Source organism: Alligator mississippiensis, chromosome 2, assembly GCF_030867095.1.
Source record: "Alligator mississippiensis isolate rAllMis1 chromosome 2, rAllMis1, whole genome shotgun sequence".
Lineage (NCBI taxonomy): Eukaryota > Metazoa > Chordata > Crocodylia > Alligatoridae > Alligator > Alligator mississippiensis.
This window is the reverse complement of record NC_081825.1, coordinates 227609193-227636900: the sequence shown is the minus strand read 5'-3', so window position 1 is coordinate 227636900 and position 27708 is coordinate 227609193. Positions and strand designations below refer to the sequence as shown.

At 44.6% G+C, this 27708-nt stretch overlaps 1 protein-coding gene across 2 annotated transcripts in view; it reads left to right on the top strand.

The window, feature by feature from the left end:
- The window catches only part of LRP4 (LDL receptor related protein 4), a 111759-nt gene that overhangs the window by 21448 nt on the left and 62603 nt on the right, over positions 1-27708 (top strand). The gene's annotated exons all lie outside the window — the stretch shown is intronic.

The following is a 27708-nucleotide window of genomic DNA, read 5'->3' as shown; positions in this document are numbered from 1 at the left end:
TTTCTTTAACTGTATCCAATAAGGATGGGTGGGCAAGGAGACTGATATACCTATTGCTTTGATTCGTGGCCTACCCAGGTGATACAGGAGAAGCAAATCATTATTCATTTCACTGTGGCTTTATAGGGTAGGTGCATAGCACTTCATGGCCTTTGGTTGGTCTGTAGGATGTGATAGTTGGAGGGTTACAGTGTGCAAATTTCAGTTCTTCCCCTGCATTCTGATCTGGGCATTGGGAGCTGTGGTAGCAGAAGAGCTGTCAGTGAAATTCTGCCTCATGCAGATGCATTTGGACATCTTCCTTTAAAGGTCCTCTGTTCATAAGAGGCTTCTGTGGGGCAGCAGTTGCTCCCACTCTGGTGTTATACCCACTAGAGAGGAAAATACAAAGATCCCAGACCAGAAACTGCATCTGGCAAAGTCCAGATAATACAACTATCCAGGTAGATTCTCAAGGACTGTGTCCAATCACTGGATAAGAGTCCCTTACTGGGATCTGTTGACAGCCATGTCCTTATTAGCACTTCCTGTTGCTTTATGATATGTAGGTAGAGCTTGCCACAATGCCTTCAGCCAAGGTTGTGTTTCCATTATAAACTTCTCCTTTTAGTGGCATATACATGTGATAAAGTATTCAGGTTGAAATTTTCCATTTGAGGTATCTGCTAGTTTGAGTCTTGCTGAAAAGTTCCAACTAAAATGGCTCATCACTTTTGAGAGTAAGGTTAGGGGAAAATAAATACTTTTTGTGTGTGTGCCTATTTTCAGAATATTACTGCTGCATAGTTCAGAAGCTTTAAATCGCCTGTGAAGGTTCCCATGTTTTGGACTAGGGATTTAAAACATATGGGGAAGTCACCTTTAGATGAGAGAATTCACCCACAATCAGGTACTACATCTTTGAAAATTGTTGTTGTACAAGTTCAGTAAAAGTTGGAGGCTGGCTGCAAAAAACTGAATTTTTCCTGTAAAGTACAGCCTGTGCTCCAGGGCCAGGCAGGATTTTGCTACAGTTGCCCTTCCAGGCAGCTGGGGCTACCCAAGGACCATAAACTAAACCTGTTATCAGGGAGACCTCCTGTCCTGAATATTCCCCCTAACGGCTTTTGCCCAGCGTAGAAAGTAGGAAATAAGCAGTCTGACTTAAATGTAGGGTATGTCTACATGGCAGCTCTGTATGGAAAAATCGGTTTGTGTTTCTCTAAACGAGCTATTTCAGTTACTAAAAGTAGCAGAACTGTGGTAGGGGCAGAGCTCTGTGTGAACTAACTTTCAGGCTTTTCAGAAGGACAAACTAGCCCCTGTGCAGGCTGTATTGCTTCTGATATCTGACCTACCTCTGGTAGTTCTGTGGTGCACTATGTTGTATCTAAATCCAAAAGAAGAAAACAATGAGAGAATGCTGCTTGGGAATGAGGGGAAAAGGAGGTAGTGTAGATCTATGTAGGGCAAGGATGTGGAAGAAGGGAAATGTGGCAGAGGGACAAGAGCAAAAGGTGGGGTGGGGGGGCTGGTGAAGTATAGGTAGATGGTGGGATAATGAGAAGAAAGTGTATAGTATGGGAGGCTGTCTAGAGCTATCTTCTTCCATTTCTTTCCACCTTGCTTCCTTTTCCTGTTCCAAAATCTATGATCTCTTCCACAGTTTGCCCCATCTACGCAGATGACATGTAAGTGTTGATTTGGGGGGGCATGGGGAGGACAGACATAACTCTGCGCTGCCGCCTCTGCTGGTGCTGGGTTCAGCTGGGCTGCAGCCCGGATGCCTCGCCATCAGCACAGAAATCATGCTGCCGCTGCCCCTGCTGCTGCTGGACCCTGGTTCTGGCTGGGCTTCAGCCCTGCACCCTACCACCAGCACAGGAATTGGAGTGGGGGGAGCATGTGCCACCTTCCGTGCGTCACCTATGTCTCCATAGCTTGTTCAGCCTCCCCAGTTCTGCCCTAGTATTTGACTAAAAGAGTCAAATACACAAGTTGTTGTTTTGTTTTGTTTTTTTTAAGACAAAAACAATTGACTGCTGGCAATTTGAAATTCTTAAGGCCTGATTCTTTTTTTGAGTGCTTTTAGTCTTTTTAATAATACTTCTTCCATTTCTTTCCATCTTGCTTCCTTTTCCTGCTTCAGAATCTACCATGCTGTCTCCAGCTTGCCTCTGTCTCTCCATAGCTTGTCTAGGCTTCCCAGTTCTGTCCTTCCAAGGGTCCCGTAGTCCCCTGGTTGTTCAAGGAATAGACCACTGCCTTTGTTAAAAGGTGTTGAAAGTGCAAACTTGAATTGCTTTTCGTTTGAGTATTTGTCACATAGACAAACCATGTCCCAGTCATCTCAAGCTGAGTACCAAAGAGTGGATGTTTTTGGCTTTACTTTATCTGTGCCTCAGTTTCCCATGTGTAAAATGGGAATAACGCAATGTTTCTGCTTTGCAGCAGCATTGTGAAGGTAAATTTGGTAATGTTTATGAAGCACTTGGATATTGTGGTGAAGACAATACCTTTTGGGAGGTATGCAGGAAATAAGGCAGGAGCCTATACAATGTTAGTATCAGTACAATGTCCTTGCCCTACATAGTCTTACACTACCTCTTTTTCCCCTCATTCCCAAGCAGCATTCTCTCATTGTTGTCTTCTTTTGGATTTAGATACAACGTAGCGCACCACAGAACTACCAGAGGTAGCTCAGATATCAGAAGCAATACAATAAGGATAAGAAGGATAAAAAAAAATATTGAAATACCTAGTGGTTCAGGGGGAAGCAGAGGTCTTATGGAAAAACCAGCATGTGATCATGTAATTAGACCATATCATAATTGCTCAGGGAGGCCAATTAAAGGCTGCACAAGCAGCCTTAATTTTGGCATTTTATAACTTTTGAATGCTTGACTTGGACTTTTGTAGCCTGAATGTTCTTTCTGTTTCTTTCTTTAGACACAATTTTACTTGTACTTGATCAATAGCAATTTGTTTTTGTTTTTCTGTAAAGCATGTGGTGCAGGAGACCAGACTAGTAGCACTCCTGCTCGGTCCTGCTGTGGCAGTTCCTAGATTCTAAACAGAAATGCCTCTGAATTCTTGTCTGAAAAATTGCTCTACATTGAAAATAGTCCACTCCATCACCTTGGCTTAAAGTATCTCTCCTGCTGGGAGAGGCTGGTATTGGGGAGTTTGCAGCAGCCTCTCTCTCCTCCAATAATATCTCTGCGGTCTAGGTGACTAACTCAATTTGCCTGTTCCTAGTGGAGCAATAATTGGTACCTAATTTTGACTTTGGCAGCTCCCATCCTGATGGCTGTGTGTGGGATGTGGTGCATCTCAGGGCCCTGTTTTAGTATCTTTCCTTCTTCATTGTTTAATTGTCCCATAGCAACCACTTCCTATTTTTGCTGCTTCAGGAAGCAGAGAATTTTCTGAATCCTCCTAACCTTGTCTTTGCCTTCTACTTCCCCTTTGATGACCTGTGGCCTGGTGAATGGGAGAGCTGGCTAAAAGCCACATGCCTGTGCAAGAAACATGCAGAGAACATGGGTTGAGATCCACATTGATTTCCACCAGGAAACTGTCTCGCCACCATTATAGCTCCAACATCCAAAAGAAGAAAAGGGTTTTGTTCCTTTCACCCCCCAGCAAAGTTGGTGCTCTCTGCAGCAGGAAAACCAAACAAGGAATAGAATAGGTCAGCTAGGGCCTGAGAACTCTTGGGTTTTGCATCTTCGCTGTGGAAGGGGAGGGCTGTTCCCTTTTCTCGAGGCCCCCTCCCCTCAAAACCCAAAAATAAATACAATTTTTTTTTTGTATTGCTGCCGAACTGCTGTTGCTTTTCTTACAAAAAGAAGGTGGAAGGGGCAAGAAGGAACGAAAGAGTCTGGCAGCAGGAGGAGATGAATTGCTGGAGAATGACACTGGCAGGGACCATTGTTCATTTTAACGCTGGAGCAGGGTCAGAGAGAAATGTTCACACGCCATTCTTGGGCATCCTGCTGGGCAGGCTAGGAAAGGGGCATTCCAGCTGGTCATGAGATTTGGCCGGCTGGATTGAATTGGGCTGAATAGAGTGCTGGCCGTTTTTTATTTATTTATTTATTTTTAAAAGCAGCCCACTGATTAACTGCAATGGAACCTGATTAAAGGGAGACTCTGAAACCCACATAGACTGTTACAGACATAAAGCTGTCAGCCAACCAGCATGTGATAACCAGCTCTTAACCCCTTGCAGGCTGACAAGACTATTAACTGGAGCCAGCGTTGCACAAGCAATGTGAAGGCAGGAGGGCAGGGGGACTTCCTGCCATTTGGGGAAGAGGTTGTATGCACCACAGGGGACCTGTAAATGGACGCTACCTCATGAAACAAATGGCTAGTATGTACAAATGGGGCAGAGGGCTGCTGCATACAAGAAAGGCTGTGTTATTTCATACAAAGGCTGAAAATCTATAACTGTACTTCCACTGTGGTGTTAACTGTAGAGAACTTGCTCAACTGTTTTGGGCCATATTTCCACAGCCATTGCCCATAATGTAATTTCTTCTCAGTGTTTCTGAGTCCTACAGAGAATAATCCAAAAGTAGACCTGGCGAAGTCCTTTTGGTTCCTAGGAACTAGTGCAAGCCCGATCTCAACAGAATCTTGAATATACCTGTGATGTATAACCTGGATAAAATCCAGGATAGAAAGGGCACATATTGGCTCCTGCTACAGATCCATGAGTATTTGCATGCTTGCCCTCAGATATAAAACTAAAGCTGCAATGACCTGTGACAGAGATGGCTTGAAACACAGCTGTCTGTCACTGGTAGAAAGCATCTAAGCTCTTGCAGTCTTTGGCCTTCTAAATGATAGGATCAGGGTTGTAGGCCCAATTAGCTGCTTTAAAGAGTTTATGGTATGGATGTTAACTCAATTCTACCATTGCACCCTGAGGAGTTTGCACTCTTTCTTATTAAAACTTTTGCTCAGTCTCACCTCAAGGAAAATTCAAGAGGGGTCTTGGGCTCAAGGTTGTCCCAGTTAGCCTCCTATGACACATTTGGTCCTTCTCCTTGACCCATCTATTGGTGATCTGATATAGCATCTGGAAAGAACCTGATCTTTGCCCTCTCTTTGCTCTGTTGCTTGTTTTTATGTTGTGTTTTTTGGTTTTGTGCCATTGAACAGTGCAGTTGATGTATTTGTACAGGCTCCCAGACCCCTGAAAGGGATCTCTGTGTTCTGCTGTGGGGAGAGGAGGAAGGAAGAGAGGCCGTTTTGCCCTCCACAGTACTGCCTGACTTCTAACATGGGAGTTAGATACCCCCATGGGATAAGGGATGGGAGGGTGAAACCTCAGCCACTTCACCGTTTCCCTGGACACCTCTATATGCATGTGTCCAGTGGCTTAGAATTGTTTCTGTGGAGAGGGGAAAAGAGCAGGATGTAACAGAGAGGAGAACAAAGACTCCTTTGTGGACCCTTTGGGAACATTCAAGAGGGGTTATCTTTTCAGTGCCTAATACTCCTCGCTTGGGGAGGGAAAGCAACCGAAGCAAGGAGGGGTTGTGGGGATAGCACTGGAAGGTTTCTGAAAGGGTTAGTGCATCTTCCATTCTCAGTATGCTGCCCACCTCTGGTCTTGCCCAACCCAAACCAGCAGTGCTGACTGCTCCCTTGCTGGCTGGTTCTGCAGAAAGCAACTGTTTATCAGTGATCACTGAGCTGCCTTTTTTGAGATTTCCCATAGCAAGAGAAGGAGAGAATGTCTGGGGTGGGGAGGGGGGATAGAAGGAATGTGATCCTTACTCCTTTACTGGGAGTTAGACCTGGCACTCACTGGGGCTTTCTTCTACATATTCCACAGAAGGGTCCTGCATCAGTAAGCTAGAGAACAGCTTACCAAGAATGTGTTCTGGAACAATAGGGCCTCTGAAACTCCCTGCTATGGAAAGGGACTCTATTATATAGCTTGCTGCAGGAGTGGTTTTTGGAGAAGTGTTCAGTCGAGAGAGGATGAGGAGAACAGGATGAGTCACTAGCAGCATTGGTCAGCCAGCAAGACTAAGAATATCGACCTGTTTGCGGATGACCAGGAGCTGCGCAGACTCAATGTTGGTATAGTTAAAACATCAAAAACAATACTTCCTTGGACACTGATTCTTTTTTATGGCAGGAATGGACCAGGAGAATGGATAGAGATCTGTTGTAAATACAAGCGGCTAAAAGTAGGTCCTGATCTACAAACTCTTGAGCCTCCCAAACTAGTCAGGTTCCTCTGCTGCAGGAGATTAATCTGTCAGCCCCAATGAAAATGTCTTGGGCTGTAAGGAATGGCTCTCCTTACTTCTTATATTTGTCTCCTTGCCTATCTTCATTCTCTCTCCGTTTCTTTCATGTCCCCCTTCTACCCAGTAGCCCTGCTATAGTCCTCTCCTGCAGCTCTGTTAACATTTAACAAATTTCCCTCCAGTTTCCATGTTTCTTTTGGCTGTGGATCAACGCAAACTCCCCAGATCCAAAACTAATTTAGAGCTCTGAGCAACAGTAGCGTTTAAGTGTTGGCGTCATGCCAGCCGGCTGGGCAGCCTCTTCACTGAGAAGAAATCTAATTCCAGTGTTTATTAGATGAACAATGGCTTCAGGGCTGGACTTCCTTTAATGTTAGCCTTTTAATAATTATAAAGCTAATACAGGAACTTGGGCCCCCCAGGAGTGTCTGAAGTACCTATTTCTGACCTCCTCTGAGGGTGTCAGGGCACAGCTCCCATTTTGGGGGGATCAAAGGACATAGGGAGAAGACTGGCACTTTGATTGCTGAGTGGAGCAGGAGGCATTATTTTGACTTTCTGACAATTGCATGTGGAATCCTGCTGTGTTCATGTGACTTAGATTTGGTTTTTTGAAAGTTTTGTTTTAAAGATCTGTCATGGAGGAGGATGGAGAGCTTTGGGGTTAAGGGACTTGGAAAAATTTGGGTTAATTTCTCAATGCTGTCTCAAGACTTCTTTTGTGCATTGCTGGGCAAGTCACCTAGGGCTTGAGTTTCAAAAGCTTCAAGCACCTGCAGTGCCAGCTAAAGTTAATGGGAGCCATGGGTAGTCAGTAAGACTGAAAATCAGACTCTAAATCTCTTTGTGCCTCCATTCCCTGCTTGCAAAATGGAGATGATACTTTCCAAATGCCAAAGGTATTCAGAATAGATTTGTCAATGTATGTGAAATACTCTAATACCAGAATGACAGGGGCCATGGAAGAACTTAGATAGGACCAAGACTTCAATCAGATTTTGATCTGTAATTAGGTAACTATTTTCCTTCCTGGTCTTGCATGCTGTTCTTTCCTCTCAGGTTAAAGTGAAACTCTGTGTTAAACAGCCATTTTTAAAAAGATATCCTGCTTCTCAGGAGCACAAGAAGTGGTTCTAGGGTGTGACTAAGAATGAACTGGCGACCTTGCAAGTACATCATAGACCCAGAGACCCTGAGCTGGGAAAGGGCTGGAGGAACTTGCTGCTGGCAGAAGAAGAATTTCATGACCCTTTTCTTAATATTGCAAAGGAGGCTGAAGTCCAGGCGCAGCAGGAGCCACAGGACTGTGGTTCGTGAGCTGCCTAGAAAGCAGGCAAATGCGGGTGGGCTGAATAGGGGTTGATATCTCCTGCTAAGAGCAGGATTCAGGGCATGGCCGCCCTTCAGTAACCTCAGAACTGATGTTCTTGTTTTTCCTGCTGGCAGTTCTCTTGGAAAGAGTTGGTCCCATTTGAGCCCATAAAATATACTTGTGTTTGAATTTTTTTTTTTTAACTGGTCAGGGTTTCTTTTTTGCTTCTAAGTTAACTTCCAGCTTTCTGGTAGGTAGCAGGGTTGCTGTGATGTCTTTGTGGTTGTGTTTTACCCCTTCTGTGAGGCCCAACCCAGCTGTGCTGTAGCCAGCATGGTCTGGGCAGTTAATAATTGCCCCTCTGCTGCTCGCTCTCTGAGGACAGCATAATACTATGTGTTAGCTTATTTTGTTTCAAAAAGTCCACAGAAAAGCTCTCTCTCTCCCAAGATAGTTCCATTTATCTTGTGGTTTGTGCTTTTGAAGTCCCCTTGCCTGTGGGATTGCAAAAATGAGTTTCTGCCTCCTTCTCGCCACAAAACCACACTGTGTATCCTATCCTTTCCCCAGAGAACTCCTCTGCTAAGCTGGGCCATTGTGGTTTGTTTCCTAGTCTCTACTGTGGTAGAAAGCTGGGGAGCTACACAGCTCAGATGCTCTACCGCTAACAAGATGACCTCCTTTAAAGAAGACCAGAATAACCCCTATAAGCTGACCCTCTAAGAGAATAGTCCCTGTCCTGTTCAAGAACCTGGACTTTTCTGTATCATGCCATGATGATGGGAAGAATCTGAGTGCAACCCACAAAAGCCAAAATAGGCTGTTTTGAGGCAGAGTCCTTGTCCTCTCCTCACCCTGTGGGGTTTAGGCATTGCAGTCCTGGTGGTGTGGAAGATTCCCCCTGTTACTCATCGGGGTGGTTATGCTGAGCTTCATTTCCTGAGGGGAGGTATCTACCATGATATTGAGTTTTCTGGGACTTTTTGAAGGTTGAAGAACTAGACTCTGGGCATGAATCAGTTAATGTAAGCAAAGAATGTTCCATGTTCTGGATGTAAAGATAGGTCAGGCATCTATCTTGGAAGAGAGAAGCTGTACTTTGGAGCACCGCAGGAGATGAGACCTCCCTTAACTACCATCCTTTTGCTCCAAGATAAAAACCTTTGACTTGGTGCTCCCTAAAACCTGTACAGAAAAGTATCTGATCTTATCTTTGGTGACAAGGGAGATCTCTTGCTTTCTGGACTTTGATTAAACTTAGGCATGAGGTAGACACGAAGCTGTTTGCCCTGTCCAGACTGACATGTTTCTGGGTAGGTCCTGAAGCAGAACAAACTAGAGGAAGTACTTTTTTTACACAGCATGTGGAATTTGTTGCCACTGGATGTTGTAGAGGCAGGTGTAGTATACTTGGGTCCAAAAAGGGATTAGGTAAATTCATGAAAGACAGGTCCATTAGGAGCTATTTAAATAGAACAATCTGGGAATTTATCCTCTGACATTCCAAAACCAATGGTGGTTGATGTCAGGGAGGATATAACAGGGGATGGAGTACACAAGATGTGGCCTCCCTTTCTCTCTGTCTTGTGTCTATTATTTGCCATTGTCAGAAACAGGATGCTGGACTGGATGGACCATTGGTCTGACCCAGGATGGTACTTGTGTTCGTATGATTGCTCAAAAATGATACCTCTCTGCCTTTATAGATATGATGTGCTTTGTAATGCACATAGGATAGGTATGAATGCCTCAGATGCAAGAGGCCCTCTTTTTTGTTAAGGTGAATTTATCTGCAAGCATGGCAGGGTCCGGGCAATTCAAGCTTCCCTGGCGTGCTAGACAAGAGGTCCAGGGGGAAACGCATCTGGTGGGATCCGGGTGAGCTGTGCTTCCCTGGTATGCCGGAGAATTGGTACAGGGAAAAACTCATCCAGCGGGGTCTGGGTGAGCTGTGCTTCTCCGGCACACTGGACAAGAGACCCAAGGGGAAATTGGAGTGGTGTGCCAGCTTCAAGGTCAGGGGAACATGTGCCCCAGGGAGGTGGTGCTGATTGGCCTGGGAGGAAGCATGGGTTGTTTAAAGGGAGATGCTGAGAGACTGAGCAGGACTGGGAAAAAGATTGTCGAGACCCAGGCAGCTGAACCCACATGAGACACCACAATCCAGTGACCATGAGTGAAGGAACAACCCGGCATCCAATGAGATATGTGACATTGAGTGGCAGGATAGTGGTGGGCGGCCCCACAAACCAGAGGGGAAGGGACACACAGGGAGAAGTCCCTGGAAGATGGCTAGCCAAGCCCATTGTGGAAGAGGGCGAGAATAGCCCACAGAGCTGGGGTTAGCTTTCAGGGACACAGAAATAGCCCAGACAAAGGAGGGATTTATTTGGGCTGGCTGACTAAATGTACGCCAGGTTCGAACTAGTAGCAAGGAGTCTAACTTCTTCGAACCCAGTGCCCAGAGTTTTTCTTTACAGAAGTTAAGGGGACGGCCCACAAGCAAGATGGGTGAGATCCTGGGGATGTTTTTTGCTCTCAGGCAAGGGAGAGACAGCTGGGGAAAGGAGGATCTCCTGTGTATTTGAGTTAAAGTTGATTGAGTCCTAGTCTGTGCACATGGACCTTATAAAGCTGTTTAGTTCAGAGTCTTGGGTGCAAGCAGGGAGAGATTTCAGCATACAAATCCCACCAATACAGAGATAACCACTGAACATAAAGCCTCATGCTAGAGGAGTCAGAGGCTGTAATGCGGGGAGTGTGTTAAAGGGGAGAAGGGAGGCGACTGCAGACTAGACTGGCACCTATCTAGAGAAGACAGACACCAACCGGTTGTGGAGCAAGTGACTGAACCGAGCTGGGGAGGAATCGAGGTCCAGTGACTCCCACTCACCTCCAACAGAGAATTATAACTCATCACCTAAGAAGAAAGGGGCAGGGTGTAGGGGTGCTGGAACCCTGCGGAAGACCGGCCCCCTGTCAGGCAGACCAGCCCTCAAGGTACCATCCATTCTCCCAAAAATTATTATAACATCAAGACATGGCAGACAAGAGGGAGGGAAGATGAGGCAGAGGTCCCTGTGATCATAACCTGACAAAGAGAGATGGGCAACCCACATGCTCACAGGGATGAATGGTGAAGGGTGGAGACTTGAGCAGAAGATAGGAAGATTGAAGCAAGAGAAGCCTGTGAACCTGCAGAGAACAGAGCCAGATGCTTTAGTATGTGAGGTAAGGAACTGTTGGCAAGCAGAACGGATTGAAGCAGCAAAGTATCAGTTGTCTGATAGAAATATTTGGGTGTTTGATTTCCTTGCTGGCATATGCTTTATTACCTAAAAGGTGAATGAGCTGTGAGGGAGGTGACTCAGATGATTCTGCTAGGTGGGAACTAAACAGGAGGAGACTGACCTTCTGTTTCATAACAGTAGTAATTGGACTGTCAAAAGATCTTCCCCAAAAAGCAAATCATATTATCAAATGTAATCCTGGCAGCCCGTGTCCAGGGGAGACTCCTTTAAGGGCTAGAGAGGGTCCAGAGAAATTGAGAGATGGCACCTTTGAATCCTTTTGAGTTCTTTCACAGCATCTGATGAAATAAGCTTGGGCTTACAAAAACTCATGCTATATATTTTTTAATTAGTCTGCAAGGTGCAAATCTACCTTGCCTTCTGCCTGACTTCAGACTATCGTGATTAACTACCTCTCTGTACCTTTGAATTCAGCCAGACTAAGGGGAAGGTACAAGGGTAAATGTGTATGGTCTTGAAACATGGGTGTGCCCCTCAACTGCTGAGTTAAGTGACTTGTGAAAGCCAAAGACTCTGGCAGTTTGAAAGAAGACAAGATAGGGGCATTGGTGGGATATCCCATCTTTGCATGTTTGTCATTTTCAATGTGCCTAACTGGGCAGGTAGCATAAGCTGTACTGGCGATAACATTTTCATTACAGGGGGAAATAATAAAGCTACACTGGAAGTTTGTGTGCACTGGAAGTTGGTACTTGAGTTGCTGAAATAGCGTGGGGGGGTAGAGCAGGGAGAAATGCATGAATGTAATAGGGGTGTGCTAAGCGGGCCATATTCAATTTGGATTCAGCCCAAATCGGGGACAGTGATTCGATTAGTTGATTTAGATCACTGTCCCCAATTTGATTCGGCTGAATCTGAATCTGAAGATTTGAGGCTGATTCGGAGAATCGGCGATTTGGCCATAGACATATTCTATGTACCTTGAGGCATGAATGTTGCGTGCCCCTGGAGGCTGGGGGGGCACGGTAAGGTCCTGCAGGCGGTGGCAGTGCTGTTGGCGGTGGCGGGGAGGGGGCGGCAAGCACTGACCGATGGTCGGCAGCCACCCACAGACACCGGTGGCGGCAGCCAGCGGCAATTGCAGACTACCTGCAGATGGCACTAACGGTGTGGGGAGGGGGGCGACAAGCAGCGACTGCCCACAGGCACCGCCAGCAGTGTCAGCCACACCTTGTCATAAGGGGTGCACTGCCATACTCAGAGGGTGCATGTGCATCCATGTGCACCCCTTATGCATCGCCAGTGCCTCAAGGTACCAGCATGGCTCGTGAACGCTGTGATACTGGGATGGATGAAGCATTCCACAGGAGTGCAGGGGGGCACATACTTGGTGCTGAACCCAGAATTGGACCAGAAGTATTTCCGGTTCACTTCTGGGTCCACTGGGGAGCACGCGGGGGGGCCCGCAACCCCCTGGCTCAGCAATTGGCTGCAGGGAGACCCAGACCCAGGAAGCACCAGTCACCGTGTGGGGGAGGGCCCTATGCACTTCCCAGCAGACCTGGAAGTGGACTGGAAGTGCTTCTGGTCCACTTCTGGGTCTGCTGCCGAGCACACTGGGGAGCTGCCCGTGCTTCTGTGGGACACTCCATACACCCCAGCATTGCAGCATTCATGAGCCGCCTGGTACCTTGAGGTATGTAGAAAAAACATTTAAAGTTGTGTCTATGTCCAAATCTCCAAATCTCTCTGATTCGATTTGGAGGGTTCTGATTCAATTTGTATAGATTAAAGGGTCTCCGGATTCGATTTGGATTCAGAGGTTCGGCCACCAAATTGGGCTGAATCTCCACCAAATCGAATCAGGGACCGAATCTTTGCACAGCCCTAGAATGTAACTCTGACTGTTGACACAAGTGACACATGCTATGGCATGTGCATTGTACTTCATTTGCATTAATCTACAAAATCTTCAAAGGTTTTGAGTAGGCAAGCAGGGGTGCTACATGTTCCTGACTTGTGAAATAACTATGAAGTTCTAAGCTTGAAACATTAGCATTACATATACCTGTGCTAGCTTTACACTTCCTCATTCAGGTACAGTTTACAGTCTGGCTTGTTGCTGGTTAATTTTAAATATTTACCCTATTTTTCAGGTGTCTTTTCCAATATGTGTAGAGCTGCATGGTGCTGCAGCTTTACTACTGTCATTATCTGAGCTACCTCAGGTATGTTTACATTATGCTGCAGTCACAGATGTAATTACAGTGTAGATATATATGCCTGTAATCATGAATAGAGGGTGGGGAGTTGCTGCCAGTCATCTTTTGGGTCAGGAGATAACAGCTATTGGTAGGAGCAGATTTTAGTACCAAGAAAGATGGTGGAAAGATCAGTGAAACCCAAACGCCACAACTCTTTTTGTCAAAGCTAAAATTAGCAGATAGTTCTCCAGTGATGGCTTGACCTCCAGAGATGTACAGAATCCTTCCTGAATAAAAGACTGAGAACCAAGTAGTGGGAAATGGAAGTATTGAGACTGTGAGAGTGCGCATCTCTCACTTGACTTGATATATTCAATTAGACCAATGGTTCATGTTATCCCATGTTTTGTCTCTGGGAGTATCCAGTACCAGACACTTTAGAGCAGTGGTTCTTAACCTTTTTCACACTGGGACCCGTTAGCATAACTGTCAGCTTTCCATGACCCATGCCTTCCTTGTCCCCGACCTACAGAGTGTGTGTGCGTCTCTCTCTCTCTCCCCCACTTTCCCCTCCAGCTTCTGCATCTGACCCCCTCCCTCCCTCCCTCTCCTGCTGCTTTACACTGAGACCTCCCTGGAACCATTTAAAATCTTCTTGCGGCCCACTTTTGGGTCATGACCCATGGTTTGAGAAACGCTGCTTTAGAGGAAGCTTCTCCTTAACCCTGGGCAATTAGTGGTTGGTTCGTGCCTGGAGGCATGAGGATTCTCAGACTTTACTCAGTATGGTCTGCAACTTAATACAATTTCAGGGATACTGTATTTCCATTCTTTTCCCTTTCTGTTATCACAAACTAAAGCATTTTAATGTCTCTTCAGCTACTTATATACTTTGTATGCTGCAGTCTAGGAAGAGACAATGCCATGTGACTAACCACTGGTCCATCCACCACAAATGGGAGAACAACTGCCTTGAAGACTAAGAGCCTGTGGCCTTTAAAGTGTCTCTTAAGTGGCCTGCAGAACAGGAAGGTTGGAGGTATCCCTCTGTGAATTGGGGGACCCTCACTCTGAAAGGTAGATAGTAGCAAAGCTCCAGGAAATGAAAATACTGGTACCATGTGCCTTGTAACTGGGAAAGAAGGTGAAGATTTGGAGTAGAGGAAAAGATTAGCATTAGTTGAGCAAAACGATACACTTATTCTGTGGGGATGGATTAGGAGATGTACATTAGGAAAAACTGTCTTACTGAATGCTTGATATCACACCTTCCCAGGACGGGTAATTAGTAAAATGTATTAGGGCTCACCTTACTGCAGGGATGAAATCCTTTAGAAATACCTCCTGGCTGTGGGCCTCTTGCAGCTGCATTTTTGTCTCTCTTTCAGTCACTTAACTGGAATTTAACAGTTATCTAGTGGCTAGGAGGTTTTCTGCTTGTGATAGGTGGCAGAATGGGTTAACGGCTATTTTCGCTCTTCAACACTCTTTCATGAATGGGAATGAGCAACAGGTTTTAACCTTTATTGCTCCATGCTGGATGGGATTTTGTGAGCAAACTGCAATTATGTGAGAGAGTCTGGTGGCAATTTGTCTTAGGGTAGTTGGTTATTTACATCAGCAATGTTTGCAATGCATGTAACCTGAGGACAGAGTTATGAAGCATTCCGTTGTGTGTGAATTTTCAGGGCTTGAATCACATAGGTTTTATTTCTCTGGCTGAGGTTTCTAGAGGCTAGCGATGGTAACTCTAGACCACACTACACAGAAACAACTTATTCAGGTTTTATTCAAAGATTCATAGATTGCAAGGCTGGAAGGGACCTTGGAAGATCATCGGGTCCAGCCCCCTGCACCAGGTAGGAAAGACAACTGGGTTCAGGTGACCCTGGTGAGGTGACCAGTCTCCTCCTGAAGATTTCCAGGGTAGGCAATTGCACCACCCCTGGAGGGAGCCTATTCCATAGTTTGGACACCCTGGCTGTGAAGAAGTTTTTCCTAATGTTGAGCCTGAAACAGTCTTCTAGGAGTTTATGGCCATTACTCCTGGTTATCCCCAAGGATGCCCTGGTGAACAGTTGTTCACCGAGCCCTTGATGTACACCCTTGATGTAGTGGTAAGCCACAATCGAGTCCCCTCTCAGCCTACTCTTTTTCAGGCTGAGATCCCTCAGCCTTTCCTCATATGGCTTGTCGTGCAAGTCTCTGATCATATGGGTAGTCCTTCTCTGGACTCTCTCAAGCTTTACCACATCCTTGCTGAAGTGCAGCGCTCAGTACTGGATGCAGTACTCCAGCTGCGGTCTCACCAATGCCAGGTAGAGTGGAAGAATCACTTCCCTAGTTTTGCTGGAGATGCATCGATTGATACATGCCAGGGTTGCCTTGTTGGCTACGGCATCACACTGCTGGCTTATATTCATACTGTAGTCCATTATTACCCCCAGGTCCCTTTCATTCGTGGTGCTGGTCAGTTTGGCATTATCGATTTCTAACAGGTAGTTCATTGCCATAGAAAGTACTGTCTGTGAGAGTGACTTAATGTGACAAATAACTTATTATTTTGGGAAAGTGCATTCAAACTGTTCACTGTAACTCTGCTCAGATGGTAGGAAGCTGTTACTGGTTGGATTTATGTAAGGGTTCTTAACTAAGCAAAAAAAGCTACTCAAGACTAAAATCAACAAAACGCATTTTTCTACAGCATCCTTCAGGAGCCATTGGGTAACTTGGATGAAACGGACTGTTTACAAAGAGGGATAAGCTACAGAAAAAATGATGTTAAGGTGGGGTGGAGGCTGCTTTTAATAGTAACAGGAAGTAAATTCCACAAGGGGGGGAAGCATAATGTCTCTCCTTTCTGGAATTCAAGGTTCTATCTAGGACAAACCAAGTAGCCATTGAATTTGACCTCAACAAGTGAGGGTAATTATATGGTGAGAAAAGATCTAAGGGACTGGTATGCTTTAGAAATGAGAGAGAACTTCAAGTTTGGCACATTGGTGTCTGTGACTTTTTGTAGTTTGAATAATTCTTTCCTCAAAGAACCTGTGTGGATGAAAACTGCTGCCTTTAGGATTTAATGCGATCAGAAACGTCTGTGGAGAGAATGGTAAAAGTTTGAAGGTATTTTCAGCTATTCCAAATCCTTCTCTGTAAAAGGAGATTTTCCTAAATGAATGAAAATATGTCTCTTGTATTATCATGGGATGTATAACTTCTGAATTCATGATGCTTAGTGACCAGTTCAAGAGGCTGGTGTTCTTTGGTTGTTTGAATGGAGCACCTTGGTAAGCACGCTGAGCCACCAGCAAGATACGGATTGCGATCTGTTGTGTTGACTAGAAATGAGTGCCTTATGTGGATGTGAGAGGTCAATCTCCTATGTATCAGCAGAAAACTAATCAAGCAGCGATAACTATGTGTAGAGAAGAGATTCTCTATGAGGTGGGCACACATCAGCCAAGAAAAGCTGGGGCTAAAAGAATGAAGGCTTTTTTTTCCTGATTTCTTTAGGCTGTGTAGACTCTTGCATGTAGTTTCATCTCCTTGAGTTGCCAAGAAAGAGCAATTTAAAGTTTTGTGTGACTGTATTTTCCTCTAAGTGGACCTTGCCACGTAAGATGACTCGCAGTTGTTTGGAGCTAGGCAGTTCAGCAGCTGCGTAAACCTACTTACTTGACATTAGAACTAGAATTTAGACTACAGGATCTATTTTTCATTCAGCCAGACTTTTTTTTTTGTATGATAAACTGATGCTTTGGTAGCTATTCCTACATTGACCTTATGGGTTGTCCAATGTGTCGGATATTCACAGCAGATAAAGGGTTCTTTTGCAACTAAGAAAGGAAGTACTCACTTGTAAGAAACATAGTCAAGACGCTTGCTCCTTCTGTCTTATCTGCAGGGCATATAAGAAGGGTGAATGAGAGATTGCTCTATAGCTCAGAACTTGGGAGTGATGTGCTCAGCAGTAGGGAACCTGCAGTAAGTCTTTCTTTGCATGTAACTAATTTCATTCCTACATTGTCCCGGCCCTATCACCACACCCTTGTGAGCTGCTTGTTCAGCCTTTTGTTAGTCAACAGCTTGCTCCATGCAGGAGTCTCTTAAGCAGTTCTGTTTGTATTAGAATTTTAGACACTGAAGCGGAGAAGTTCCCCAGCAAGCAGTTCACGCCTCCTTAACCCTTCACATCTCTTTGGGAACGACTGCAAACAGAGTTTGTTTTCTACCATCTGTTGTTAGTTGTTTTATCTTGTTTATAGTGTAAAATGCCCCAGTGATGGGACTTCCATCTTTTTTGGTGGAGATGATTCCAGGGTAAATAGCTCACAAGAGATACTCAAATTCAGCCAAAATATTCTGTTTCTTAATTTCACTGCCTAACTTGTAGTTTTATCCCTGTGGCCTTCTAGAAACATTCCTTTACCTCAAGGGTATGTAACCCCTTAACTTTCTTATAACTTCAAATAAGTTATCTGTGTATGGTTATCTCTGCCTCTTCCTATAGTTGTCACTTTACAGAGGTAACCAGAACCAGGTTCTTTTGTTACTTTATGCCATGTTAACCTTAATTTTTTTCCTTAAGTCTTTCCAGCACCCCAGTTCAACCTTAACACTGTTTTTGGAATGTTCTCCAGTTTTTCTAGTTTGGTGCTGAGGTCCCCAGACTGAATGCTTTTATTCCAGACTTGTTTATGGAGGGAAGATATCTGCTTTGTGATGCGAGTCCTCTGCATATGTAACCTAAAGCTGTTTTTTTGGCTGCCATATTGTATCATAAGCTTATGAACTTCTCTTTTATCACTCCTCAGCTTCTCCAAGCATTGCTGCTTTCCAGATTTCTCCTTCCCTTTTGAGTATCTGTTTCAAATTATTTTCTACCAGATGCATTAGCTGCATTTTTGTAGGTTGAATCTTAATTTCCTGTCCATATTTCTAATCTGTTAAAATCCCTTTTGTGCTACTATTTTATCCTCAGTGGTGGTTGCATTTCTTGTTTTGGTATCATCTATAGGCTTCTTTAATATGATATATACTCCCTCTTTCAGATTGTTAATGAAGATATTTAATAGGACTGGATCTGACACAAATCCCTATGGTATCCACTGTATGCCCTGTTCCCCCACAGCTTGATCCATTGCCATTTCCCATTACTCTTTGTTTATGGTCCTTCAGTCAGTTTTTGATGCATGTATGCCCATAGCCAAGCCAATTTGAATTACTTTTGTGAATAGGGTTTAATGCAATAATACTTCTCCCATTTTAGAGCCTCTTTTGTTCACACTCCCCAAGTTCTGTACTTAGCAAATATGAAGTAAACTTTAAGTACCCCGTTGAAGTAGAAGCATCTCCATTTTGCAGATGAGGAGAAGTAACTTGCCAAGGTGTTGCAGTGAGTCAGGAAGAGAACTGAAATATTAAAGTTTTGGGAGGCCTTAATTCTAATCTTATCTTCTCTTACACAGGGTGAATTTATAATTTGAAGGGAAGTAACTGTCATTCCCACTTGTGAACCACCTGATTCTGGAAACTCTTTAGATATTCCTTCAGCTATTTTCCCCCACCACAGTTGTTTAGACAAGCTCTTCACTCTTCATTAGTCCCTAGCTGAAGGCTCCGGCTTCCACTGAACTTGGTGATATTTTACTCCAGTAAAAGCAGAATTGAACCAAAGTGTTCAACCTTCTTTTGGGTTTTTTTTTTCTTTCTTTTTTTCTTTAATACCTGTTTTTGAAAGACCACCTGCTTCTTGACTCCTTTAGTCATGAATTCTAAACCTTCTCTCTTTTTTATTTATTTTTTAATTCCTTGTGTCTTTTACCATTAAGTAGGTCCAAGAACCTGTCTCCTGTCCCTCTTAATCTTTTGTGCTAGAAGTAACTCATTTTGAGCATTTGCTGCTCCCTTTCTATCTTTCAAACCTGAATTGTACTCCTGTTGCATTTGTCTTCCATATGTTACAATTCAGACCTGCTGGCATTGGTCCAGTAAGCAGAAGTGCAACATTTATAGAGTGTAAGCCTTTTCTGGATTTCTCCTACTGTAGACTGTTGGAGGGTTGGGTTCCCTGCTTAAGGAGGAGAGAGCCTTCATCCACGTCAAGTGTATCTCCTTTTTATAGACTAAAAGTAGTAGAACCTGTAAGTATAAAAAGTTAGCATTAGGGGTGCACTAATAAAGATTTTCTTGGCTGATACCGACAGCCGATTATTAACCAGGCAAATTGGCCAATACTGATATGATAACTCAGGGGTTTTCAACCTTTTTTAATAAGTGTACCCCTGGTGGCCCTCTTTTTAAACGCTGTACCCCTGGGCGGGTGGCGAGCGGCTGGACGCGGAGTGGGGAGGCTGGCAAGCGGCCAGACATGGGAAGGGAAAGGGATGGTGAGTGGCCAGATGTGGAGGGTGGTAAGTAGCATCAGCGCGGCATCTGTGCAGCCTATCTCTCACTCTGCCCCAGCCCTGCTTCTGTGAGGAAGTGACGTGGGGTGGCAGTGTTCCATCCCACCCCTGCGTACCCTCTGGGACCTTTCAAAGTCATCATCCCTGTGTTAACTGTTTTATAGGAATGTAGCCGGGCAGCATAGAGAGTGGCTCCTTGCACGGAAGTCTGTGGAGGGGAAGAGGTGTTGGGGGCAGATTGTGGACCCCATGGTGAGGCAGGGAGAGGGGCAGCAGTTGGGGGTGCTGCCCAGCCAGGGTGGTGAATGGGGCGGGGAGCAGGATGGAGCCACAGACAGTTCATCCAGGGGATCAGTGTCCCAGTGCTTAAAAATGGCAGTGGGGGTGCTTGAACTAAAGCTCAGTGAATGAACTTTAGTTCAAGTGCAGCCACTACCATTTTTAAGCATGGGAATGCTGTTAACCAGAGCTGAGCAGGCTGAGGGCAGATGCGGGCTGCTCACTGTGGGCTGGGGGTCTCTGCCCTGCTGCCTTTTCCCTTGGGAGCCCTGCCCTGGCTGCATGCTCCCTGCCTGCCTGGCAGCAGAAGGCACAACTCGCCACCCCCAGTGCTGCTGGGTGGGCAGGAGGTGCGTGGCCAGCGCAGGGCTTCCAAAGGAAGGTAGTAGGGTTGAGATTCCTGAGCACACAGCAGACAGCGCATGCACAAATTTGGGGGGGGGCACATGCTGCCCACAGCTCCATCCCGCTCCCTGCCCTGGCTCCCATTCACCACTCTGGCTGGACAGCACCCCCAGCCCTGTTCCTGCCCCTGCCCCGCTCTCTCCCTCACTGTGGGGGCCCCAATCTGCCCCCCCATGCCGCTACTCAGTCCCATGCCCCTTTCCCTCCACTGACTTACCTGCAGGGAGCTGCTCTCCACACTTTCTGGCTGCATTCGTGGCCACTTGCATGTGTGCAGCTGTGTGCATGCACATGGCATCCAGGGCCCCCTGCCAGAAGGCATATTGTATTTATCAGTTAACATTATTGCCTATACTGGCCAAAAAAAGCTGATAGCCAATCATGTTAATTTTCCCTTTATCAGAGCCAATCTGATATGACACCGATATATCGGTGCACCTCTAGTTAACATCCTTATTGAGATTCCCTTCCCCCCGCACCTCTTCAAGGTAAATGAAGCAAAACCTGTGATATCTGTCAAAATTGAGGCCTTGAAATTTGGCACTTGAAGCCATTTAAGCTACCAGCCTGTTCCAACAACTGGCACTTTAAGAAGTTAATATAACTTGCATTCTAGTCAGGTGTCTGATCCCTGGAGGGTAGATGATATCCAGTCAAATTCAGATTTTCTTGTTATTAAAAAAAAATAAAAAAAATCTTGTTGGCTTTTGTCAGTGATTGGTGCCCTTTCTGACATCAGAATGTCATGGTGCAATATTGCAAGAGGCAAGGATTCTTTTTTAGGTGACTGTACTTTCCTTCAGTTAACCTGAAGAAGAGCACCCTGCATTTAAAAGCTTGTCTAATTCTGTCCCAACTATGCAGTTAGTTCAATAAAATAGATCACTCACAGAAATCCTTGCCTCTTATATAATTCCTGGACCATCATAGCTACAACCTCATTAATAGTACCAGGGTGTAATTTTTGTCTCTTCAGTGTCTCCTGTAACAACTTCGTGCTTAAACAGTGGTCAGCAAATTGCTCTTCTAAAGCTTGATTAACTGTACTTCCTTTGGTGGAAACTGCATTTTGGATAAGGGAGAGAAATCTAAATTCTTCAGTTTTCCTCAAGATGGGCAAGCAAAGGAAGCATAATCATTTACTGCTGAAAAAGATTCAGGGATGTGACATCCTACAGACCAAGGGAATCTGTTGTCCAGCCTAACTATGGTCAGGACAGTTCAAAGGCCAAACTACTGCCCAAACATCAAGTGGCTAACTGCACCATAGGAATACATATCTTAGCCCTGTTCGTACCCTTTGAATATTTGTAGAATGTTGTCTGACTCCATGTCTGTGTCAGCAGTGGGTGATGTCACACCCTCCCAAAGAGATTTTACACACAAAACTTTAGTTCTTGCCCATAAATTGGTCTCTTTACTTTGTGATTGGCATTAAATACTATAATGGAATAATGGAAAGATGAGTTCTGGATGATGCATCTCATTATAAGCAAATATAAACAAACTGAAAGAAAGCTGAGTGTTACAGTCTTTACCCATGGTGATGGGGGAAGAAACCCTAGACCCATACTCAGTCTTGGACCTCAGTTTCCAGATGTCTGTGATTTTCAACTAGAAGGCTATGCAGATAATAAATCCTGGTAGATAAATAGAGTGTAAGAGGTGGTATTGGGAGGGAGGGGTTTGCAGAAAAGCTTGGGGCTTAGTCATTTGTTTCTAGGAGTAAGGAAGATGGGCATTTATGGGAGGACAAGCCTTCATTGTCAGTACAGTGCTACTTTTGGACCCCAGGTTATGGTGTTTTGTGTTGACCTTGAGGGTTATCCTCAACCAACCCAAGCCACATGGGCCTCCCTTCCTCAGCTATAGCCTGCAACCAAAGCCTGAGCTCTTTTGGGTGTTAATCTTTTCTCCTGGGTCTGTTACTACTTATTGGCAATAGAGAAAGGAAGTGGCATGTTGTAGAAAGGATGGAACTAAAAATGGGGATTTTGGGGATTACACATGAACTTGAGGCCCTCCTCCATATCTTTTGTGAGTTGAGTGTCACCCAATTTCAAAAACTAATTTTATAGATTACAATGCTTACCTCCTTGGAATGGGCTATTGCCCAGACAGGGACAAGCCTGAACCTTTTCTTATCTGCTTAGTTTAGGTACTTATAACCTCTACATCCTAGCTGAGAATCATTGCCCTAACTATTAGTATATATGTGGTCTAATATTCATGGCAGCATCATTCCATGTTGCATCTTTGGCATATGTCCTTTCAAAGCAACTTTGGCCTTATTAAAGGATTACCAGAAAATTTCTTCCCTTCTGGTTTAGAAATTCACTCTGAACCTGGCAAGCTGGCCATCCAACCTTTGATAGTAGCTTCTGTAAATGGGGGACATCATAAAGTAACACTCTGTGAAAGATGGCCTAGGAACAGATTAGAAATGAGAACAGCCACATAAACTTTGTTCTTGCAGAAACTTGAATTAAAAATGTACTTATGTCTGAAAGGGAAAATGCCATGGGAACTTACATCAAGTTAATGTACTTTAATCTCTTGTGAAAAGTAGTACCTCCAGTAACATAGGAGGCTGCAAAGTTTAGTTTAGTTGATTATATTCTGCCTATTTAAATTTCCTTGTAGTTTCAGTGGCTGGTTGTATTTGTGGCAGATGTAGACCTGTTCTATAATAATCTAGGAAGGATTAAGATGTAATCATTTTATGCACATTGTATGTGTCCTGGTCAGTGAGCTGAAGTTATTGTACATTGAGCATTTTCTAGGTTAATATATTAATCTAATTTAATAGGGATCTACGGGGAAAAGATCAGTAGAGAAGCAACCCCCCAGCAAACATTGGCCGGGACCGTTACAGGTTTCAGCCTAAAGTGACATAGCTGTTCTGCCAGGCTTAAGGCCTAAAAATGAAAAGGATGACACAGTTTAACCCTCTCAGGAGAGGAAGGGGAAATCAAATGTCAGGCGTTAACCAGGGGGCAGGGTGACATAGAGAAACTCTGAAGAAGTTGGTCTTGTCGCACTGAAATCAGGGCAATGGTAAGTTTTAGGTAGGTAAGCTTGCATAGAGACCAAATTAATTGTTTTTAAGTTTTCATTATTTTTTCCCCTGTAATACTTTGCTTTAAGGAAGTTCAGTGTTGGATAGTATTCTCAGTGCTTCTGGAAGGAATAGATGTTCAGGTGTGGTGGGTAAAGATCAGGGATCCTGGTTTTCTCTGATTAAAAAAAAAAAAATCCCCAATTTTTGGACAAAAAAAGTAACCCAAAATCCACATTTTTCCGTGATTGAAATGAAATATCACTATAGTATATGTATTCTAATATTCTAAAAGCCTAAATTGATCTGTCTGTCCATAATGCTCTGATTGGCTGTCTCAGCAGCCAATCACAGTACCCTACAAGACGGGGACAGACAGCGGAGTGCCATCATGACAGTGGGGACTGAGGGGCTGGAGGGGAAGTAGCGGGTGGGGCAGAGAGCAGCCCAAAGCAGTGGGGAGGGGGAAGGGTGGAGCGCCCCAGCCCTGACCTGAAGTGGCGGGGGAGGGGGAGAATGGCCCAGGACCTGGACCTGGCCCAAAGTGGTGGGAGGGAGGCAGGAAACGGCCCTGGCCCCAGCCTGAAGTGGTAGAGGGGAGAGGGAAAACAGCCCCAGCCTGAGGTAGGGGGGCAGGGAAGGGACGCAGGCCTCTGTTCCTGACTGCCCCCCCCACCGTCATTCTTGACGGGCAAGTGGCTAGTATCTGTACATTACTGGCATTACATTTTAATCTTGGAAAAATCTGGATTCTGTGTTACTTTTTTTTAATCTGAAAATTAGGCAGGAATGTGGGGTTTTTTTGTTTGGTCTCCCCCCTGAGAAAACTAGGATCCCTGGTAATGATAGTTGATTGCAGCCCAGAGCTTATTTGAGAATAGTGATATTGGCATAAGAGTCTCATGGCCTTAAGACCTCTTGACCTCACAGAGATGTAAGCGGAGACCAGGAAGGGTTAGAAGTGCAGTTAGCCCAGTAACAGTGATGATGTTTTGTGGCAGATGTAGACCTGTTCTGTAATAATTCAGGAAATATTGATGATTCAGTTCCAGAATAAAAGATTTTTAAATTCTGTTAACAAGTTATCATCTTGCTTCATAAAAGTGATTCCTGCATACAAAGAGTAAGTAAAGAGTCTTTGTTTCCTTCATGTTTAAAGATCCTAGGGAAATGTTTGGCACAGTCTAGGTTGGTGACACCTGGGTTTAAACCCTCATTTAAAAGAATCTGCATTAGCCCAAGTGAGTCGCACTCTAACGTGGTCACAGGTGGAAGGTGGTTCCCCCCTCCCCCCCTACACGCTTGATTGCCAATACGGTTGCCTGAAAGACAGGCAGTCTGACTTCCTGCCCATTTCCGGATTCCCCCCCAATTCCCTGGGATTGAAACATGAGACAAGGGTCGTGTTCCACGCTGAGATGCACTTGGTTAGTCTCCTATTGCACTTGACCTATTTTTAGAGAGAACACTCGCTAACAAAGAATAAGGCTTCATTGAGTACTCTCATACCAACTGTCTTCCCATTTTGCCTGAAGGTGATCTGGAGCTTTGGAGAAAACATTATTCTAATCTTTACTTGTCTTGGGTGTCTGATTTCCTGATTTCTGCGCACGCTGTGAGTGTGAGAGAGGATAAAGCAGTTAGTGTGGGATGCTGAGGGTGAAATTCCAACCCCATTGAAATCTATGGTAAAATTCCTTTTGACTGCAGTAAGCCTGGAATTTCATCCTGTGTATTTATAAAGGCAGTGGAGAGAAGAGAGAGGAGGGCAAATTCTGTCCTTCTAGAGTTAGTTCTTTGATACCAGTTGTCTGAAATTATAACTGTGTAAAGCATTCAAGCCTGATTCCCAGTGTGGGATAGAGATCCTGTAGTAACTGTATAGGAATGCAGTGCCCTCTGCTTGCAAATTTGTCAACATAAAGTAATCTGGGATTTGTAAAATGCATTATTAAAATTTAAAGGTCTCAAGCCACATCACATTAGATTGCTGAAGGTCCTAAAGCTATTTTATGTGTAGGCTTGGGGCAACTGAAGTGTATGTAACTGTAGAACAGACTCCAGTACATAAAGCAAAGCGATGGTTATGTTATCCAAATGCATTCAGTTCACATCAATGACTAGTATGATCAGATGTTAGCCAGAGACAGTGACTGATTTAACAATGTATACTGGGGCAAAGGAGCATTTTCAGAATAAAATCGTCTGTAATAAGTTACGAAAACTAATCTCAGATTTTGACTCCCAAAGATAACAATACTTTAGGAATAGAGTAGTCTAGGTTGCACCATGTAGAGTTCTCAGTGTTATTGGTAATTCCCTTTCAGCTTTTTACTAAGCCCTGATACACCACCATCCTGATATTTTATAGCTGTATCAGCACCAATACCAATCTCTGTCTCTGTTTTTCTCTCCTCTCTCTATATTTGTCTAAAAAGAATTCACAAATTATGGAGTTAACTGCATTAGCACTTGATTCCCTTGTTATTGGCAGATACCACCTTAGCACATGACTGGGCCTAGGGTGAGTGTGAGTCAGCCAAGTGGGGGAACAGATGATGCTGAAATCTAAGTCCCATCCACTTTTCTCTGCCTCCTAGATTGTTGCTCTCTGGGAAAGTGAATCTGGAAGTGCTGCTGTGTTTCCCACTGGAGCAGCATGGAAAGCTGAGATGTTGCTGGGTATTATTAGACAAGATAGTAGAATAACTGGAGCTGAATGATGGTGACTTTGAAGACTGCACAGAGGCAGGACAACTTGAGAACGTGGAGACAAAGAGCAGCAAGTTGTGTCTTCCTAGGCAATGGCAAATTCTCAAGAAACAATAGTTTGTAATGCATTTTCCTATGCTGTCACTTTTGAGTGTTGTTGCTTTTTGCTTGGTGAGAGCTGCCAATCAGTTTTGGAGAGGAAAGGGAAAAACTTGTCTCTTTCCCTCACTTCCCCTTCCCTCCCCTGTTCTCTGTTCATGCATTCTGTTAAAGAATGCCTGGAAGGTTTTAATTTTAAAAAGTATGTGCAATTCAGGTCTGGTCAAAGTTGCTTTTCTTTTAAAGGGTGTGTGGAGCATTAGTAGACATGAATTCAGGTAGCAAGGAACTTCCATTCCTTCTGTAGCTGATTGAGGTCAGCAATGCTAAAATCTGCTGATCTTTGTTTTGCGTTCCTCTGACTTGATTTGGAGTGCTGCATGTGTGGGAGGGGCCAGGACATCTGCAGCTAGCGTTCAATATTTTCAGCTCCAAATGACCAAAAACATCAGACATCCCACCACTAAAACTCACAACAGCTGCTTACAAGATTTGAAAAATTAATAAATGGCACTTCTTGTCTGCCTTCAGGTTTCAGCCTGGCCTCAGTTTGTGTGTGGTCATCTTAGGTTTGAAAATCAACTTTAAATACATCCACATAAATGCAAGCTTCCCTATTCTCTGCTTAGATGGAGACTACTTGCTCTTTCCAGTCACTGAAGCATGGTGTGCTGTCCCCACTCCAAGCTTGCCAGGATAAATAGCTGTCCCTTGCGTCCTGCCTCCATGCTCTTCTCCAATTTACTGTCATGCCTGCCCCGACATTCACTTGCCTCCTGAAATTCCCTTCCCTTCCTCTCTTACAGTTCTTACTCATCCTGTACTGTCTCTCTCGTACGCCTCATTGCCTTGCATGCCACCCTACAATCTCTCTCCTGATTCTTACGTCCTCCTGACTCCTTGTTTCCCCTTATGTTTCCAGTGTAGTTGGCCCAAAATGTTTTGAGATTACAAAACCAAAACAAAGATTGTTTCTTTTTCTCCCTTGGCCTTCTTCTCTCTACATTGAGGGATAGAACTTTGAGGGGGAAAAGTATCCTGGAAGCTGAGATCCTTGAATAATCTTAGTAGCTAGGGCTTTAAGTAAAGCTGTCAGCCGTCACAAGAGTTGGCAGCACTATCTTACCGAGTAGAGTGTCATTCCATGCTGCCAGTATAGTTTTGTCCCCTCTACCCCTCTGTTTTCCTGGAAGGTGATGATTCTTATTGGGCATGTCTTCATTCTCTTGAGACTCTAGCAAGAGCAGCCCCATGTGTTGAATTTAGGTACCCCTAGTATTAGACTTCTTTGCTGATGTCTTGTTTGTTTGTTTGTTTGTTTTTGGAGGCCCTGTCCAACCATTCCTGTTCTGTACGCTTCAAACCTGGAACTGAGGCAGTAACTGAGGGTGCTTCAGAGATGGAGGCTGTTGCCAGCTGTGTCAAGGGAGTTTTCATTCTCAGTTCATAGAAATTAAAGGTGGTAACGGCCTGCTAAACTACTGTCCACCATTAGCTGGCAGCAAGTGTGGGAAGTTCCCCAATCTGATCTGCAGGACTTTGCTTTTCATTTTGTCCTAGGAAAGCATTTCTCAATCCGTGGGTCGCAAGAATAGACAAAAGGGTCGCGAACAAACTTTAAAAATGGATTCTCCTTTAAAGGAGAAACGTGGGAAACCATGGCTTTTCCTTTGCAGGTTGGCAGAGTTCCGGCCTGCAAGGGGCTGCTTAGGGCTCCCATTCCC